Here is an 18,938-nt window from a genome sequence, read left to right on the forward strand (position 1 = left end):
TAGAAAGGCAGCACTGGAGAGTGACCAGGTTTGGTGGGAAGATTATGAGTTCAGTTTAGTTTTGTGATGCTGAGTTTTATGCACTTTTGAAATAAACAAGTGGAGCTAGCAGTCAAGTGGGACTGTTGGATGTAAACATCTGGAACCCAGTTTGGGCTGAGAGCCATAGCGCATAGATGGTAATCAAAGCATGGGATGTGAGCTCAAGGAACTTGTGTTCAGGAAACATACTTCAGGAGCTGCTGCCATACTGTACCTACCATGACGCATTCTTAGGAAACCAACAACTGTAGTACATACGACTCCACTGAGCCAACCCGCCGCTTGATCCCTGGTAAAGCCTTCGCTTAAACTGGCATCTACTTCTCTGCACTCATTTTCCATTCTTACTGCCGCCTTTCACTTTCCTAACATCCAGCAATTCAGCCATACCAAACTTCCTGTTGTTTTAAAATACCTCTCTGTCTAAAATTCCCTTCTCAGCACTATCCTCCAATATGTTTTCACTGGCAAATATATCTATGCATCTTTCAAAGCCAAAATCTTGCTTTCTCCTCCCATGAAGTCTTTCTCAGCTTTCCTAAAGGGAGTGATTTCTTATCTATGCTCTCACAGGGCAAGGTTCACACCTAGCTTGTCAACTACAACGTAAACTGTGTAAACTGCGTCAAGGTAGGGATTGTCTATCGTGTTCATCTCTGTATCTCCAGCACCTGACTACCTCTAGTTTAGCACACATACTCCAAATTGTAATGTTTATCTAAATGTTCTTACTCTCTTTTCAGGGACATCAAGCTCTCTGAGAGTACAGACTATGTCTTATTCCTTCTAGTAATCAGCATGTAGCATGGGGCCTGGCAACCAGGTCTCAGTAAGCCTTTGTAAATTTATGTAAATGGATACATTTCAGGGTGGGAAGACCAAGCTTTCCATCCATCTCTCTGTGCTCACATGACCTCCTCCCTTGGGCTTCCCTGGATTTTGGAAAGGGGATCTGTAGAACTTGGACTTAACTGATTTTCCCTGGCTTCAACTGCATGTGCCCCTGGCTCCTCCCATTCCATCAGCCTGGAATTCCTTGTGAAGGGGGCTGACTGTAACTCTGCCTTGATATTAGGTGGGAACAGAACGCTCGCTAGAAATAGTCATTCAAGTGGACTGATTTCTCTGGAGCCACTCTTCAGTGCAAGAGGTCAAAGGAGGGGCTGGTTCCAAAAAATTTTGCTGCCTAATGAGATGGGAGGATAGAAGCTTACAATAGTAGAGCTAGAAAGCAGCCTTAGGATCATTTAGTTTTACATGTGTGTTTAACATAGCTAACATCTTTAATAAGAAACAGGCCTGGAGTGTGAAACTTACTTGCCCAAGATCAGACAACTAACATGTTTATTATTCATTTTACCTGGTTCTGAAAGGTTTTCAGGTGATCTAAAGATATGCATTAAACATAGCATACATAGGACAGAAGAGATTTAACAGAGATAGAGAGGTAAAATGGATCCAAGAATACAAGCAAGAAAACAGCATTTATCAAATAGGTTCCACAGAATGCTAGTAAGGCCAGATGTCAGTGGCTGTTACATAAAAAAGGGGCACAAATCAAAATGTTTGAAACAAAGTCACACAGGTTATTACAGAATCTCTTCAAACTTTGCTATGCCATGTGCATTGTTAATCAACAAGAATTTTTGACATTTCCCAAATTTATTTGATCTGGAACCATTTTTTCAACATTTGAGGAACTAGTGCTCTGACAAAACCCACTGGGAAATGCTGCCATGGAATTCTATATATTCTGAAGATAGGGATCAAGAAAATTTGACCGTAAGATTTCTAGCAGCCATCTGCAAAAAGGAAAGCAAAGATAGTTAAACAATTCACTCTATGCATTAGATAAAACCAGACCAATCAACTTGGAGAAGCCCTGTGGGAAGTTCCTGAAAGAAGGGGGAAAAGTGTAATTTAATGAATGAGATCTTCAGCTTCTCCACTCATACAGCTAACTTTCACTAAATTTCCTTATATAATCCTTTAGTGCAAAGAGAAGTCATAACACCAAAGCATAAAAATTAGTCTAAATGAACTAATGAAATACACTACTGATTATATATATGTATATTTGCTGACCTGGCTTAATCTAGAAATAGATATTTACAGTATCTAGAGGAAGACTCTCAGACAAAATTTTGCCAGGTACCTAGTTTACATGCTGTAGTAGATACTAGAAAAGGAAGGAATGATGGTTTATAACATAAATGAAGCAGTTTGAAAAACATAAGCTCAGGTGCCTAAATTTAATACCATCCTGCTTGGCTCACAGGTGAACTATTGGACCAGTGATAGCTCACCAGCCAACTGGAGGCAGAGTGAAGACAGAGAACTAGGCACTTCTACCACAGAGATATTTGCATCTGTAACCAAACTTCATCTGTGGCTCTGGCGGAGTGGTTTTAACCTCTTTTTCTGTTTTGTAACTCCTGAAATCTGAGGCAAATAGTGAGAGAAAGGTTTACAGAAAACTAGCAATCAATAACTGCAACATAATAAACTCCAAATGAAACTTTTTGCTCAGTTATGTGTAGAGTGCTCTGATGCTAAGGGTATACAGTAAGTACTCTTGAATAAGTACAATTCAGTGAAGTATCCAGTTGGTTTGATACATGGCTTCCTGCTCTCATCAACAAAGGCTATCGAATTATTTTTGTTTCAGAAATCTCCCTTGCAGTTGACAGAACACATTTCATATGTTATGATGTGTAGAGAGACAGATCTGAGCCAGACCTGACTGAAGCATAGGCAAAGCCATGCTTGGCTGTGTTGCAGATCCTGTGGCCGAAACATTGGCAAAACCATGCTCGGCTGTGTAGCAATCTGCCAAGGACCTAGAAGCGAAACAGTTAACAGACAGCTGCTTATAGTTTAGCATATTAACCAGGTACAGACAGGCCTTGGGAAATTATTGCTGCCAGCAAGTTTCAAGTCCTGAGAAGAAGATTCCCACTCCCTCCTTGACCTTCAAAAGTATATAATAAACAAGCTGAGTTTGCCTCAGGGTCACTGTATCTAAGCAAAGTGCAGTGTCCCACCTGGTGCCAGCTTTTGTATATACTGTCTCTGTGTTTTTCTCAATCCTTCCGTTGCCCCTTCTCATGTATGTTAACCCTCTAGCCATGCAGGTTGGGGCAATAATGATGTCAGTTCATTTGGTCAATCTACCTACCTTCAGAATGGATGGCACAACACAAACCAGTCAAATACCCACCTGCTTTATATTTTAGGAACTTGCCATCTCTCATCACCTTTTCCGAAGTCACAAAACCCTTCCCTGTAGGAATTCATTCTTTAAATCGAAGCCAATGTTTTCAAGAGTACTTGCTGTATACCCTTAGCAGCACTTTTGTCCTCCGAAAGACATTTAGCAATGTCAAGTGATGTTACTGTTTGTTACAACTCTGGGCTAGGGGAGGGGAGTTGCTGCTGGCATCTAATGAGCGTGGACACCAGGGTTTCTGCTAGGCTTCCTACGATGCAAAGGACAACTTCTCACAATAAAGAATTATGTGGCCCAAAATGGTGATAGTGTTGATATTTAACCTAAATCTATTATAACTTAAGGCCCTTTCCTCAAATTTTACCTTGCAAAGGGGATGAAAAATTGTTAATTCAATTTATCCAGTAGGCTTATACTCTAAACAATAAGATAGCACGGTGTTTAAAACATACAGTCTAAACATTATAGGACAGACACTCTCTTCTCTAAAATTTAATAAACTTTATTTAGGAGACTGGTTCTTAAGTTACTCCTTGAATTTCTCTTCTCTGAGCCAAATAACCGTAATTCCTTGGATTGTTTGTTCATTTATCATTCATTTGTTCAAATATTTATTGAATGGCAGCTCTATGTAGGTATAGTGTAAGGTAGTAAGAATAAAAAAGCAAAACCCAGTCTTTTTCTAGAAGCTCAATGTTAAAGAGGAGAGACGGTCACCACGTCGGATTAGATACATTAGGCTAAGAATTCGTGTTGCATTCAGGATGCTGCTGTAGGAGCATGAAAAAAGAAGTGATGGGGATTCGTCCTGAAGGTTTGAGGACGGCTTTAAAGGAGAAGTAACATTTGAACTGAGACTTGAAGGATGAGAGTTTGCAGTGTGGATGGGGTTTAGTAAGAAAGGCAGTAATAGCACTATTCATATAACATATATATGGATACACAGTTAATATGTATATTAATATATATATTTAAGCATCCATTATATACCAAGGATTAGGTACCAATCATGTTACTGTGAAAAAAAACAGACATAGCTCCTATTATTATGGAGGTCATACAAAGAGCCAAAGGACCCACCCCCACCCTTACCCCTGCTAATGCTTATATCGTACTTTATAGACCTCAGAACTCCATGGCCTGCCTTTTCTCATTTGAGCCTCTCAACAATCCGGGGCAGGAGACAAAACAGAAAATTACTTCCATTTTATCAAATAGGACCATGAGGCCAAGAGAAACGAAGTAACTTTCTTCTACCCCCAGGCATGGCCACAGATCTAGTAAGTGGCACGTTTCTGATGCCAAACCTTGTGCTTTTCGACGTTCCCTTTGTACCAAGCTCAATTTCCTGTGGCAGTGAGGCAAGCCCACTTCTTCCTACCCTCTCCTTGCCCTGCTGTCTTCATCTCTGTCTTTACTTTTGTTTTCTGCTGGCCCCAATGGTGAAGGAGTTTTTCAGTCTTCTCAGTTCCAGTTCCTGAGGGGACCGCCTAGGGAAGGAAGGAGTGAGAATCGCTGTCCTGCCATTGTCTATTTGCAAATTTATTTCTGCCTCGATTTCCCCCAAATTTTGAGGAGTAGGAAAAACTGAGATGGGGAACAGAAAATCTCTTTTGTTTGTCTTGGTGTTTGATAATGTATGCAACCTCTCTGGGTGGTTTAAGCGGTTTAGGTACTTTCTATAAAAGGGATCTTTTAATGACAAAACTAATGTGATTATCTGAGTGAGTGTGAGAGGCGTATTCAAGGCTTAAAGAAAATCTGTTAGAATAGCTGAATGTATCTGCTTAATCCTTTCTCTAATGTGGCTGAACAATGCTCTGGGAAGCCATTGGTTCATTCTTTCTTCTAGTAAATGCCTGTCTCCAGAGGTAGAGACTGTTTGCAGCCTTTGATACTCTTACGCTTCATCTTCTCAGCTGCACAAAAGCACAGGAAAAGCCTGAAGAGCTCAAAGCACTGGCAGAAACCAGTGTCTCCTTTAAATGCTGAGGGCAAAATGTACAGCACATGCATGCTTTCACCACAGCATGGAGAGACGTGAGGGCCACGGTCACCAGTGGGAACAGTATCTCAGAGAAGGGCCCCACTCCCAGTCCTTGATTTCATTGGGCCCTGGGTGAGGGATCACTTGTGGAAGCTTGAAATTTTATACTTGAGTTTAAATAGTGGCTTCGCTACTCCTTTAGCGGGGGTTGGGGGATGGGGTGGGCAAGGGAAGAATAAGAAGGGTGAAAAGTGATACAGATTTAGGTTCTGCAACTTGTTCTATGACTGGGCCTAAATAAAATCCCTCTGAATCTGTTCTCTTATTTGTGAAATCAGGATAATAATATCTGGCACATAAATTCACTGTGAGGACCAAAGTGAAAATGTGAATATGAATGTGAGTGTCACAGCCAATCTAGGACGTTATGAGATAACATGTACACTTTCATTTTTATTTTATCTTACTTTATTTAAAGTAATATTTTAAATTCTTGTTCTTTAAAAAATACCCTTGTCTTCTACGTGCGTAATTCAATTTCACTCAACATGAGTTGGTTATCTATTATGCGCAGAGCATTATGCACAGTTTGGGGGATATAGATATGAATTAAATCCCTGACTGTAATGGCTGAAAAATGACTGCTAGAAATTTATTACTTACAGAAAAATTACTGCTTGGCTATGCCCATGAGAACATGGCTATGTCCATGAAAACATAGGCTGTTACCCATAGGAACATAACATTCTAAACAAACTTTCTGCTTCTGTAGCCCCGCTTATGCACCTGACCTCTAAGTTGACAGGTAGTAAATAAAAGAAAGAGAGACCTTTGTGTTTAGACAGAATAAAAAATGAGATTTGGGGCTTAAAAACCCTGTACCTCTACATTTTAGGGCTGCTTAGTTTGGGGTCTGCATACCTCTGGCAGACCCAGTTGGCTGAATAAAGAGTGTGTTTCCTATAACTCACTGATTTCAGGTGGTCCGTGTGTCTTTTGGGGGCTGGCGGCTACAACATGACCTTTAAGGAGGTCACACACAGTCTTGTAAGGGAGACAGGCATGTAAAATTCAGCTTGATAAATGTATATTAGAAAGATTAATTCTAACTTGGGGTCATTAATAATAATGGCTAAACCTTATACAATGCTTATTATTTGCCAACAGCTAAGCCAAATGCTTTACTTGCATTACCTCATTCAATCCTTATAACCCTATGAGGTATCATGCCCATTTCACCTGTGAGGAGGCTGAGGCTCAGTCAGATCAATTAAGTCACTTTTCCACAGAATCACAGCTGATAAGTGGTTGGCTAAATTGTAGTCCCGGATCTGTCTGTCGTTACAGTCTAAACACTTAGTCATTGTGCTGTGCTGTCGAGGAAGACTTCCCAAAAGAGTTGACTATAGCTAGGTTTCAAAACAGAAATCGAAGTTTGTCAGGTATACAGCAGAGAAAGAGCATTCCAGGCAGATGCAATAGCATAGGTAAAAACATATCAGCTGGAAAACTGTATAGAGGGGAGCTGGAAGCAATTTGTGATTAGTGATGGGGTGGGGCAGGTTAGGGAAATAAGTAGAAGGCAGATTATGATCTCTAACACTGCACCTCTGTGAAAAAAGAAGGTAAATTATTTATTTGAATTAATTACTTGGCTTATATCCTATTTGTCAAAAAGGGTTTTGCAGCAAAGTGGGAAATGTTGCCATAAAATATGCTTCAAATTTTAGAATCAGAAACTTTCACCTAGATAATGGACTCATTCTATGCAAGAGCAAATCAAGGCTGAATGCATGTAAATGTCTTAATCAAGGTTAATAAGTAGTTTAATCAGCTAAGCCAGGAATATTTTTTTTTAGGTGGGTTATTAAAGTGAACACTAAATGAGAGTTACAAGATTATCTTCAGGTGCACGTATAGGAATTGGTCACTTGAAAAGAGGGAGAGATGTAGTGATAATTTCAGGGAATAAAGTCCTTAGTTGAAAATGTAGGTTCCCCACTAGGAATCTTTGTGGCCACTGTCTTTGTTGGTTACGTAAGTGGCTTGGCTGAGTTGAAACTGGAATCAAGTTCACATGGAAGGTAGAGTAAGGGATATCTTCCTATTGTTGTGGTGCAATCCAAATCTAAGACCCACCGAGCCAATTGAGATGAATTGTGAGCCTTTATTGACCAGCTGGGGACTCACTCTCTACCACGCAGGGTTAGAGGAGATCAGTCTTAAGCTCCCAAAAGAGGCAGTTTATAAAGCCTAGAACCACTCCTTGGTTAACATTAAAATAAGTAAACAGATTATAAAATCAGAAGTTGGCCTGTTAGCATATCTTTGAGCAGATTACAGAAGCAGAGTAAATCCTTAATGCTGGTTTACTGGAAAATTTTCCACCCTTAACACTATGTCTATTGATTTTTATTGGTTACTTTAAAAGGTAGCCTGGTACAAATGTGGTCTGGTTGTCACTGAGTTCGCAATACAAAGACAGGGCTGGCAAGAAAACAGGTAATTGCAGCAAACTGGAATTCGTTATTAATAGGAATAGGATGCTATTATAGCTTAGAAAGGACATGACTAACCTATGTTCTAATTGAGGAAAAGCTTCCTGGGGGAGAGTGACATCTAAGATAAGACCTGAAAGATAACTAAGTGTGGTGAATAGGAGGGCAGAGAGTGCTCTAGATAGGGAAATAGTTAATGCAAATGCCCCAAGGACAGAGACCACCACATGTGAGAAAATGAACTTGAATGTGCTGTTCCCATTTGGTGTAGCTAAAGTGCAGTGTGTCAGGTGGGAGTGACTTGAGACTTTTTTTCCCCTCTGATCTCCCCTTCCCTAATATGCAAGGTTACACATAGGCGTAGTTTACTAGAGTGTCACAATCAGAAACGGTTGAAATATGTTTGGGAGTGCCACAGAGAGCAGGTATTGATGTAGTGGAGGGTACGTTAAATGATTGCACAAAACATTCAACATTCCCCTCCCCATGTCACTACAGCCATCCCACTGATCTAAGAACCAGTCACACCAAAGGCGCTACTTCTTACCTCTAAGACAGAAAACAAAAGGGCATGAAATCAATACTCTGAATGTAAACTAGACAAACAAATGTCAGTGTAACAGGCAGGGAGGGCAGTAGTGAGCGGGCCTGAGTGATGGTGGTAACCTGCTGAATTCCCAGGTCACAGAATAATTTACTGACTGGTTCTGGGCCACTAGGTAATTATCCAGACAGCCCTGATTCTGGTGCAAAGCCTCCTGCTGTTCATGTTATTAATACCAGCAGCAACCAGCGGGCGTTGGTGGGAGCAGAGAAGAGCAACACAAGTCCCCAGTCTGCAGAGTGAATGTGGAGGCACTTGCCAGGCCCCTCTGAGTTGGACCTCACCAGGAAAACCAACTGGCTGCAGCATTCGGCTTTTAGCCCAGCTGCTGCATAGGCCCCAGAGAAAGGCTCCCCAAGAATGGCCGAGGGCTTGTACAAAGGAAGAAGGCACCCAAGTCCTGGAATTTGACCAGCTTATGTCAAAGAACCTCTGCCCTGTTCCCCCTTGGAGATGACTGGAAAGTGATTTTGAGGCCTCCCTAGAATAACTTAAATTAATATCCATGGAGCAGTGTCAAACACGCCTCTTTGACATGGCGTGGGAAATAGACTTCACTGCACTCAAGTGGGGCTAGGGAAAGTGATGGTTTAATCATTTGGAAGCGTGACCTCAGGTAACCCTGAAGAGATTTCAGGGGGCAACTGGTGCGGCAGTGAGGCCCTCTTATCCCATATCCCCCTTTAAAACATAACAACATATGTAAAGTCCCAGCACATAGTAGACGATGTGAGTGTACTTCCTTCTCCCTTCTATGACATTATTTAGTGAATGGCCTGACTCGTTTTTCATCTTCTTTTCCCTCCAGGGCAGTGGTTCTCATCCAGGGGCAATTTTGCGTCCCAGAGAACATTGCCAATGTCTGGAGAAACATCTTTGGATGACATAACTGGAGAGGGGAGTGCTACTGGAACTTAGTGGCTAGAGGACAAAGATGCTGCTCAACACCCTACAAGACACAGGATAGCTCCCACAACAAACAGTTAACCAGTTCAAATATCAAGAGAGCTGAGATTGAAAAAAACCTGCTCCAGGTGATTTTGCACACTGCAGCCAGAGTAATCCTTTCAAACACAAATTTTAAATTGCTTTCTTGCTTTAAAAAGTCCCAAGTGGTTTAGTCATTGTCACCATAAATGCATTCCTAATTATCACTTAATATGTACGGAGCAACTGTCCTGTAGCAGGCACTGCGTGAGATTGCAGAGGTTCATCTGCATAGACCCTGCCCTTGAATCGATGGCTACAAACACTGAGTTTCTGTATCTCCAGGGTAAAGTTCAATCAAATGAGGGTAGAAAGGGAATGTGGGCAAATGGAAGATGAGGACTTGGTTTTGGGACATGAGGAGAGATTCTGCTGTGGGATGTCCAAGCAGACTGAGCAGAAAGGGCAAGAAATAGCAGTCTAGATGCTGTAGAACTTTCTAACCCAGGAGGCAGGTGTGCGAGGTACTGTGTTTCTTGTTTCAGTAATAGAACACCCAGCTTCTCAGGTTCCAAGCCTGAAATTCAGATTTCCTTCTTGACCCTTCTCTTTTCTTCAGGCTCTCAAGTCTTTCTCATGTATGATTATTGGTATCAATTCTTCAGTGAGTCAGCCCCAAGAACAGGGCAGAGAGTGATATCTCCAGGCGCCAGCTGCCTCGGAGAATATAGCTCCAAGGCTCCCAAGAAGAAAAAGAAAACAATATTGCCGCTGGAGTACAGATAACATAGCTGTCCACCAGAAACCATATTTTTTTGTGTGCTAGACGCTAACAGCTAACTTTGGCTTTTGTAATCTGCTTGCTTGCTTGATCAAGGCCAACCAGGACCTAGTTTCAGGCTTTATAAACTGCCTCCTCCGGAGGCTTGGGGCTGACTCTCTAGTGGGGAGGGTCAGTCACCAGCGGCTAATAAAGGCTGATTCTCTAGCGGGTAGAATCAGTCACTGGCCGGCTAATAAAGGCTTGTAATTAATCTCAATTGGCTCCCTGGGTTTTAGATTTGAACTTGAACGCGCCACAACACTAGGGATGTCCTAAATTAGAACTCTGACCCTCGGGCAACAGCTTTCAAAGTATGCAGATGGACTCTTTTCCTTCCGTGAGAGACTGGGAAATGGGCTTAGTTTTTCTGTTCCCTCTGCATTGAGACCTGGGTGGGTAGAGCTGCAGTGAGTGCTTACACACCTCTTACAAGCCTTTAAGAACTGCCTCTTTGTTTGTTATAGTTCTGTGAGACTTGTAAATGTAAACACCATTGGCTTTTAGAGCTAGGTGTTTTGGGGCCCATCCCTCAGGTGAGAGCTAAAAGTTAGAATGCTAAATGTGGGGTCCAACACTTTGCAGCTCAAGGAGAAGCTGGGAGTTGGGAGTTCCCCCTTGAATGCATGGCACCGTGCTGGGGTTGAAGTTTATAGTGAGGGTGTGTCTCAGCCTTTCCTATCCATTTTGATTTGGGTATTTTCTCATTTGCTTAATGTTGCTCAGCTAGTTCCTGGATTTCTTTCATAGGAAATTTCTGCATGTGTAGCTGTATATTCGGTGTGTGTGTTGAGGAGAGGAGTTCGGGAGTACCTTATGTCACCATCTTGCTTGACCTCTTGGAAATCTTGTGGGGTTTTTAAACTAAAAAAAAAAAAAAAGGGAGGGGGCAAGGGCTCTGGAGAAAAGATATGTGTGCATTTTGACTGAAGGGTGAAGTGGGGTGTGTGTGTATATGTGTGTGGAAGGAGAAGGTGACGGGTATGTATAAAACCTTTTTTTAACCCAGAGAATTATTGTGATGATAAAAATGGGTTTACAGTACTTTGGAAAATTTTTTTTCCTTTTTCTTTTATGTGATTTAATTTTCTTATTATTTTCTTATTGTTTTATTATTATTTATTTTTATTTATGCCCACAGCAACTGGTCTTCCTAGGTGGTCTCCCATCCAAGTACTAACCAGGCCTGACCCTGCTTAGCAGTCAAGACCAAACATCAGGCTTGTTCCCAGTGGCAAGGCCATAGACCATAGACTATGGTTCTACTGGGGTGTGAACCTAGGATCTTCTGCATGTAAAGCGGACATGCTGACTACTACACTATGGAACCACATCCATTTTTTTTTTTAATGGTAACATTGGTTAATAAAATCCAGTAAGTTCAGCTGTACAATTTCACAAGCCATATATATCTTTACACTGTGTTTTCACCTCCCATAGTGGAAACTTTTAAGTGCTATAGAAATGTAGTTGCTGTTACTACCTAGAGCAATATAATACAGGCTCTTAGAGATGGTACCACATTGGGCCCAGCCCCATGATTTTCTCCTCTAACTCCTTCAAGCTTGGCTTCCTCTGCACTGTCTTCATAGAGCTTGTCCTTGGCCTAGAAGCAGATGGGGTGTACAGAACTTATACCATCTGTCCATGCCAAGACAGGTTAGAAAGGGAGGCAGAGGTACTTCCCCAAGCACCATGGCTGGGTTTTACATGCCTCCTTACTCTCCTCTTTGCAGCTTCTTCAGATGCAAGTGTAGAGGCTTTATTGTCTTCAGAGGGATCTTGGAAGTGAGCATAGGCCTGAGTGTCAGGAGGCCTGAATTCAAGTCCAAGCTTTGGCATTCGCCAACTGTGCGACAAGTTCTTTCATCTCTCTGGGCTTCATTTTCCTTAACAGTGAAGTTAGAGAATAGTATTTATTTTATAAGGACAAATTCAAATTAGAAATAAGAGACTCTCTTATTTAAGGTCAACTAATTTATGACAAAGGAGACAAGAACATACAATAAAGAAAGGGCAGTCTCTTCAATAAATTATGTTCAGAAAATTGAAGATCCACATGTAGAAGAATGAAACTAAGCCATTATTTTATGTCATATAAAAATCGACCTGAAACCATAAAGCTCCTAGAAGAAAACGTAAGTGGTGAGCTCTTTGAAATAGGTCTTGCTGTAATTTTTTGAATCCTACACCAAAAGCACAAGCAACAACAGCCAAAATAAACAAGTTGTTCTACATCTAACTAAAAAAGGAAACCATCAAAAATAAATAAATAAATAAAAAGGTAACCTTCTGAATTGGAGAAAATATTTGCAAATCATTTATCTGATAAGGAGATAATATCAAAAATATATACAGAACTTATACATCTCAATACAAAAAAAAATTTGATTAAAAATGGGCAGAAGATAGCAATAGCATTTTTCTAAAGAAGACATACAGATGAGCAACAGATACATGAAAAGATGCTCAACATCTTTAATCATCAGGGAAACGCAAATCAAAACCACAATGAGATATCACCTCTCACCTGTCAGGACGGCTATTATCAAAAAGACCAGAAATAAGTTAATATTCAAACTCACCGAGAGAGATGTTTCAATTGAATAAGATTATAACACCTTATTATTAATCCTGCCTGTTGTATAAAGCTTTCATACTTGTCCACCTCATAAGTTATAGATAGCTCGTTTGTTAATGTGTCTATCCCAGGTAGTTTTTGTTAATTGCTATGGTAAAGTTGAGTTAAAAAAGCAAAAGAGAAATGTCAAATATGAGTAACAAGCAAACTGATAAGATTTTTTTCATAAGATTGCATCTTTTATTGCACTTCTAATATAATACTTTGTTTAAGAATGTGTACATGTACACACTCAAATCAATATCCTTTATATTCATATCCTTTTGGTGAATAACAAATTACCACAAACTTAGTGGCATAAAACAATAACTATTATTACCTCACAGTGTCTGTGGGTAAAGAGTCTGAGTATGTGTTAGTTGGGTCCTCTGCTAAGGGTCTTGAACCAGTCTGAGATCAAGATGTTGGCTAAGGCTGTGATTTTATCTAATTTTTGGAGGTCCTCTTCCAAGCTCACTAAATGGTTTTTATGTAGTTTTAGTATCTAAGTCTCCATTTCCTTGCAAGCTATTGGCAAAAGATGATCTTCCCTTTGCTTCAGGCTCCCATCCTCCAGCAACAGGTCCTCTTATAACATGATAGTTTACATCTTCGAGGTCACCCAAATAACTCCTATTAATCTGCTATAACAGAGTCTTAGATATCATAACATAATTATAGACATGCCTATCCCATTACTTTTGCCAAATACTGTAAGCTAATTCGGGGTATATACCCTTAAATTCACAGAGCCCACCCAGACTCAAGAGTAAGTGGTTATACAGAGCATATATACCAGGCAATAGGAATCTTGGGGGGATATCTTAGAATTCTGCCTATCACATCCATATTTTATTTTGGGGCCTTGATTTCCCCATCTGGATGGGCAAGTGGAAGGTAGTTCTTGAATGGAATTCAAGTTATTTCTTCAAATTCTACAACCTATGAAAATAAAAGCTCTGAATCTTTTTTAAAAAAATTATGCATTGGTGATAGTGGGTTGGGGAGAGTGGGGGAGGAGGAAAGGCTGGAGTAAGAGCAGCTTATAGGAGCACATTCTCCAAAAGACAGAGGATCCAGTTGCCTCCAGACCCCTGTTGAAATATCTGGATAAATGAAGCCCCTTTTATCAGAATTCTCCAAGGAACTGCAAAGCACATGCAAATTACCCAGGGGGCCTAAGGACTTACTGGCTGTGAGATGGCAACAGGCTGCGTTCCTCTAAACCGATTTACCAATTTCTCTCCTTCCTTTTTGATGGACTGCAAAAGGTAGGACCTTTATTCGTTCTGAGTAGTCCTATTCCTACTCTTTTGGTCTCCCTACTGGATTAAATATTCATTTGTGCCTCTTTCAACGGTGCCGCATAGTTCATGGAAGACAGGAGGTAAAGAAAAGGGGTACAATGCTAAGAAGCTGTGTTGCATAATGGTTAGCTAACACTCAGGTCTGGAACCAGACTGCCTGTGTCCAAAAACAAACCTCTACTTTGTGGTTGTGTTACGTTAGGTAAATTACTTAAACTCTCTGAGCTTCTGTTTTCTCATTTATGAAAATGGGGAACCTTACCTTATGGGGCTATTATTAGGGCAAAAAGAGTTAATTTACGTAACATGCTTCTATAACAGTGCTTGGCACACAATATGTGTATAAAAATTACCTATGATTGACTGAAATTAACAGTCAGGATATATATAATTTATAGATAAGGAATCATAAATTGGTATTAAGATAAGAGAAAATGATCAACCTTACTCAGAAAGACTATTTTTACCTACCAGATTGGCAAAGATGGGAATGTTTGATAGCATATTGCATTATTGCATTGGTGAGGGTGAGGGATATTACACACTTTTATGAATTGCTAATAGGAATGTTAACCAGAGAGCGATTTGGCAATAGCTATAAAAAGTAAAAATGCACGTATCCTCTTTCCATGAAATCCTGCTTCTTGGACTTTAATCTACAACCTGTAAAGTGATCTATCTACCAGAATATTTAATAAAGCATTTTTTTTTTGTAATGGCAAAATGGTAAAAAGGAAAGAACAACTCTGTGTCTATTGATCTGAAACAATGTCCAAGATAAATTGCTAAGTGGGGGAAAAAAAAAAACAGGTGCAGAACTGTGCATTTAGTATGAGAGCTTTTATATAAATAAAATGAACTATACAAACAAGGCTTTATTAACGTAGAATATGTTTTATAAAAGAATATATTCTTTTTAAAGGTACACGAGAAACTGGTAGTGACTTCTGGAGAGGGTAAGTGGAGGTGGCTGGGGGTCAGGTAGATATGCTTTCCATTGTAACCTTTTATACTTTTAGATTTTTTTTTTACTATATGCATGTAATTCCTAGTAAAAATATGTATAAAGGTAAAAAAAACACTACCTGTAAAAAGTTTTTCTTTGTATATTAACTTTATATAGACTTGATTTGTCATTAGAAAACAATTTGACTTACCAGTTTCAGGCGTTTCCACAAAATTCAGCAAACTGAATTCCTGAATTTTAACTCAAATACAATCAGTTATGTAATTAAGTTAATTAATAAACCTGTAATTTTTCAGTAAAAGGCTATCCATTGTTCCAGTTTTCTCATCTTTAAACTGACAGCAAGTGTGCTCACCTGTTTGACAGGGTTAAATAGAGGAACACCTGATGAGAATTTCAACAGTAATTCATAAAAGTGATGGAATTGCAGAATTACTGTAATTGGAGGCTGGTAGGCCAAAGTCCTCCCAAATGTCCTCCCTCCAGCTCATCACTTCCAGAAGCATGTGAGCATCTGAATTACCCTATCGGTTTGGATTTGTGGGTTCACTCAGTCTAGTCTTTTACCTTTGCCCTGAATGAGCAACTCTGCCTTGTTCCTTGTGAGATTAATTTGTAGCATCATCATCTTCCTGCCACCAACTCCACTCTCATTCATTCACCTTTGACTTCTTCCTCCGCCTTCAATCCCATGTCCAATCCATTGCCATCTGGTTTGATTTCGTCATCATGATGTCTCTCTCATCTGTTGCTGAATCTACTCACACGGCCCACAGCAGCAGCTTGATGTGGTTTCATTGGCCCCTCTCCTCCCGTCATCTTCCCAGCTTCCTTTACCTGGTGAATTGTTACTCAATATTTAACAGAATAAATTTAGCCTCAATTTAGCCTCTTTCTTAAACCCGTGCTGAAATTTCCCCTTGAGCATTACTATACTTTGTATACTATGCTTTATACTTATATTTTTGACCCAATATTTTGTATTTCACCTCCCAATTTATGTGTTGAAATCTTCCGCCCCAACGTGATAATATTAGGAGGTGGGGCTTTGGGGAGATAATTAGGTCATGAGTGTGGAGCCCTCAGGAATGAGGACACAGAGAAAAGGCAGCAGCGTGCAACCCAGAAGAGGGCCTCACTAGAATCTGACCCTGACCTTGGATTTCCAGCCTCCAGAACTGTAAGAAATAAATTTCTGTTGTTTATAAGATACCCAGTCTATGATACTTTGTTTTAGCACCTAGAACTAAGAAACGATGTAGTTACTTGTTTTTCATGTTTGTTGTCCTCAATAGGCTGGAAGTTCCTCCAGGAAGAGACTAAGTCCCAACTACTTTTCTAAACTATCATTTATTAACTTCTATGTGCCAAATACTGTATAAGAATTTTACCTATGTTATTACTTCCTCAGACATCCCTGAAAATAGATTTATAAAATCCACTTAAAGAAGCAGATTCTAAGAGCAGAGCGTTTAAATGACTTGATGAGCTGGGATTTGAAATTTTCTCCTTTACATTCCGTTGCATCATTCATCTCCATAACCAGGCACATGGCAGATACTGACTGAAATTACTACATGTAAACCTCAGTTTAGACACCTCCTGTTCTAGGAATTCTTCTGTAACCTAATGCCACCTCTTTTGCGCGTGGACCCTCCTGATCAGACCTGTTATCACACTTATCATGCCGATTTGTGGTCTTTCACCACACCTGTCAGTTTTCCAGCTCTGTTGGGTGAACTAGGTGGATTAGGCGTCTCTTCTGGAGAGAGTGAGAGAGCAGGAGTGGGAGGCTGCCCTGCTGAGCCAGCTCTGGAGGAAATGCTCCTGGAGTACCCAGGGCTGAGGCAGTTAATTTGCCCCAGTGGCGAGGAGGAAATTTCTTGTGAAAGCTAGCTCCCCTCAGAACAATGTGGCCTTTTATTTTTTAGCTTTGGAATGGAGCCTAGCTGTCCATGGAAACAAAGAGAGGAGCGAATCACTGAACCAGTCTCGCACATAAAAAACCGGCCATGTCTGTCTTTGAAGTCTCCTTTATGCTGTTTAGAAAACTTTGGATTATAAGGGGTGTTTTTCCCTCCTTTTCTTTCTCAGTTCCTCACCCCATCCCATTTTTTTTTTTTTTCAGAGAAAAGAGAGAACTGGGTGTAAGGGAACCTTTCTTTGAAACAGGGCACAAGTCATTAATTAAGGCTTCCATTCATTCCTTCTGACACTTGCTCATCAATCAGATTTCTTCTTAGCATTCTGATGACCCTGCTGACCTGGAGTCCTCCATGCTGTCTGCCAGACAGAATTGAAACTCAGACCACACACCAGAAAAGAGGGAGTGGGCTCTGGTTCCTGGCTTCCTGAAATTGAGGAGAAAGAGTCTGGGGACAAAGCTGGCTGGTGGGGAGCTCTTCTGCGTTGAGGTGAAGGTGAATAAAAAAGGTATTTTCTTTGCGGAAGCAAGTGTTGCTCACTTCACTGGAACAGTGATCTATAGTTGGCCTTCCCTTTCTCTCCCTAACTCAGGGCCAGCCACGGAGCTCGGAGCTCCGCCAGCTAGGCCCGGGAAATGAGCTAGCAGTTTCTCTCTGCCAACTCGGCACTGCTGAAAGAAGTTAACGGCTCTAAGTCTCCTCTCTGAAAAGTACAGGGAGCTGTTCTAGAGATGACAGAGGCATTTTAGAGGGAGTAGGGGTCGTCAGCCTGAGCTACCGGGCTTTTATTACTCATTCATTCATTCATTCATTCATTCATTCGATAGCCATTTACTTGGCACCCATTGTGCCAAGCATGCTGGGTACTGAAGACAGAACTGTGAATGAGGCAGATGCAATCTTTGCCCTCATGGAGCTTACAGTCTATTTGGGAGTATACCTAGGAATTTTCTTAAAGAAAATTTGGGTATTTAGGAAGACCCATTGTGCTCATGTAAAATTAAAATTCAATAACTATTTATAAGTCTCCTTCCAAATTCTAGTCATAGCCCTAGGAACTTGGAATACTGAAATGAAAAAGAAAAAAGTGCTCACAACTATATCCTCAAGGAATGAACAGAGTAGGCAGTAGAAGACTGGTAAATAAAGTCATTAGTATTCAGTGTGATAAGTGTGATTACAATGGTACATACAGGAAAAAATAGAGAACAGGTTATTCTACATGAACTCCTTGGCTTTTACTCTGAGTGAGATAAGAACCTCTGGAAGGTCTCGAGCAGAGGAGTGACACAATCTTAAACCTTTAAGAAAGTCTGGAGAATAGATGTAGGAGGCAAGGGAAGAAGTAGGGATACTGGTCGGTAGGTTTATTGCAATAAACCGGGTTTGGTGTTTTGAGCCGGAGGAAATAATACAGATGTGGAGAAGAGGTTGGATTTTAGATATGTGGAGAATGCAGCCAGCAGAATTTTCTGATGAATTTGATGTCTGGTGTTAGATAAAGGAGTCAATGTTAACTCCAAAGATTTTGATCTGAGAAGCCAGAAGGTTGGAGGTTTCATTAACTGAGATGGAGAAAATAATGGAAGCAGAGGTTTTAAGTGGGAGAATCAGGAGTATGGCTTTAGACATGTTAAGTTTGAGATGCCTATTAGAAGTCTTGGTGATTGTCTTTAAAATCGTGAGACGGGACGAGAGCACAAGAATGTGAGCACAGCAGTTTCCCCTTATTCTTGGGGAATACAGTCCAAGACCACCAGTGGATGCCCGAAACTGCAGATAGTACTGAATCCTATATATACTATGATTTTTTCCTATACATACATACCTATGATAAAGCTTCATTTGTAAATTAAACACAGTAAGGGATTAATAACAATGACTAATAATAGAATTATAACAATATAGTGTAATAAAAATTAGATGAATGTGGCATTAATGAATAAAATAAAGGTTACCTGAACACAAGCATTTCACTACCACCACAGTCGCTCTGATAACAAAAACTAAGT

This window comes from Rousettus aegyptiacus, unplaced genomic scaffold (assembly GCF_014176215.1).
Source record: "Rousettus aegyptiacus isolate mRouAeg1 unplaced genomic scaffold, mRouAeg1.p scaffold_m13_p_5, whole genome shotgun sequence".
NCBI lineage: Eukaryota > Metazoa > Chordata > Mammalia > Chiroptera > Pteropodidae > Rousettus > Rousettus aegyptiacus.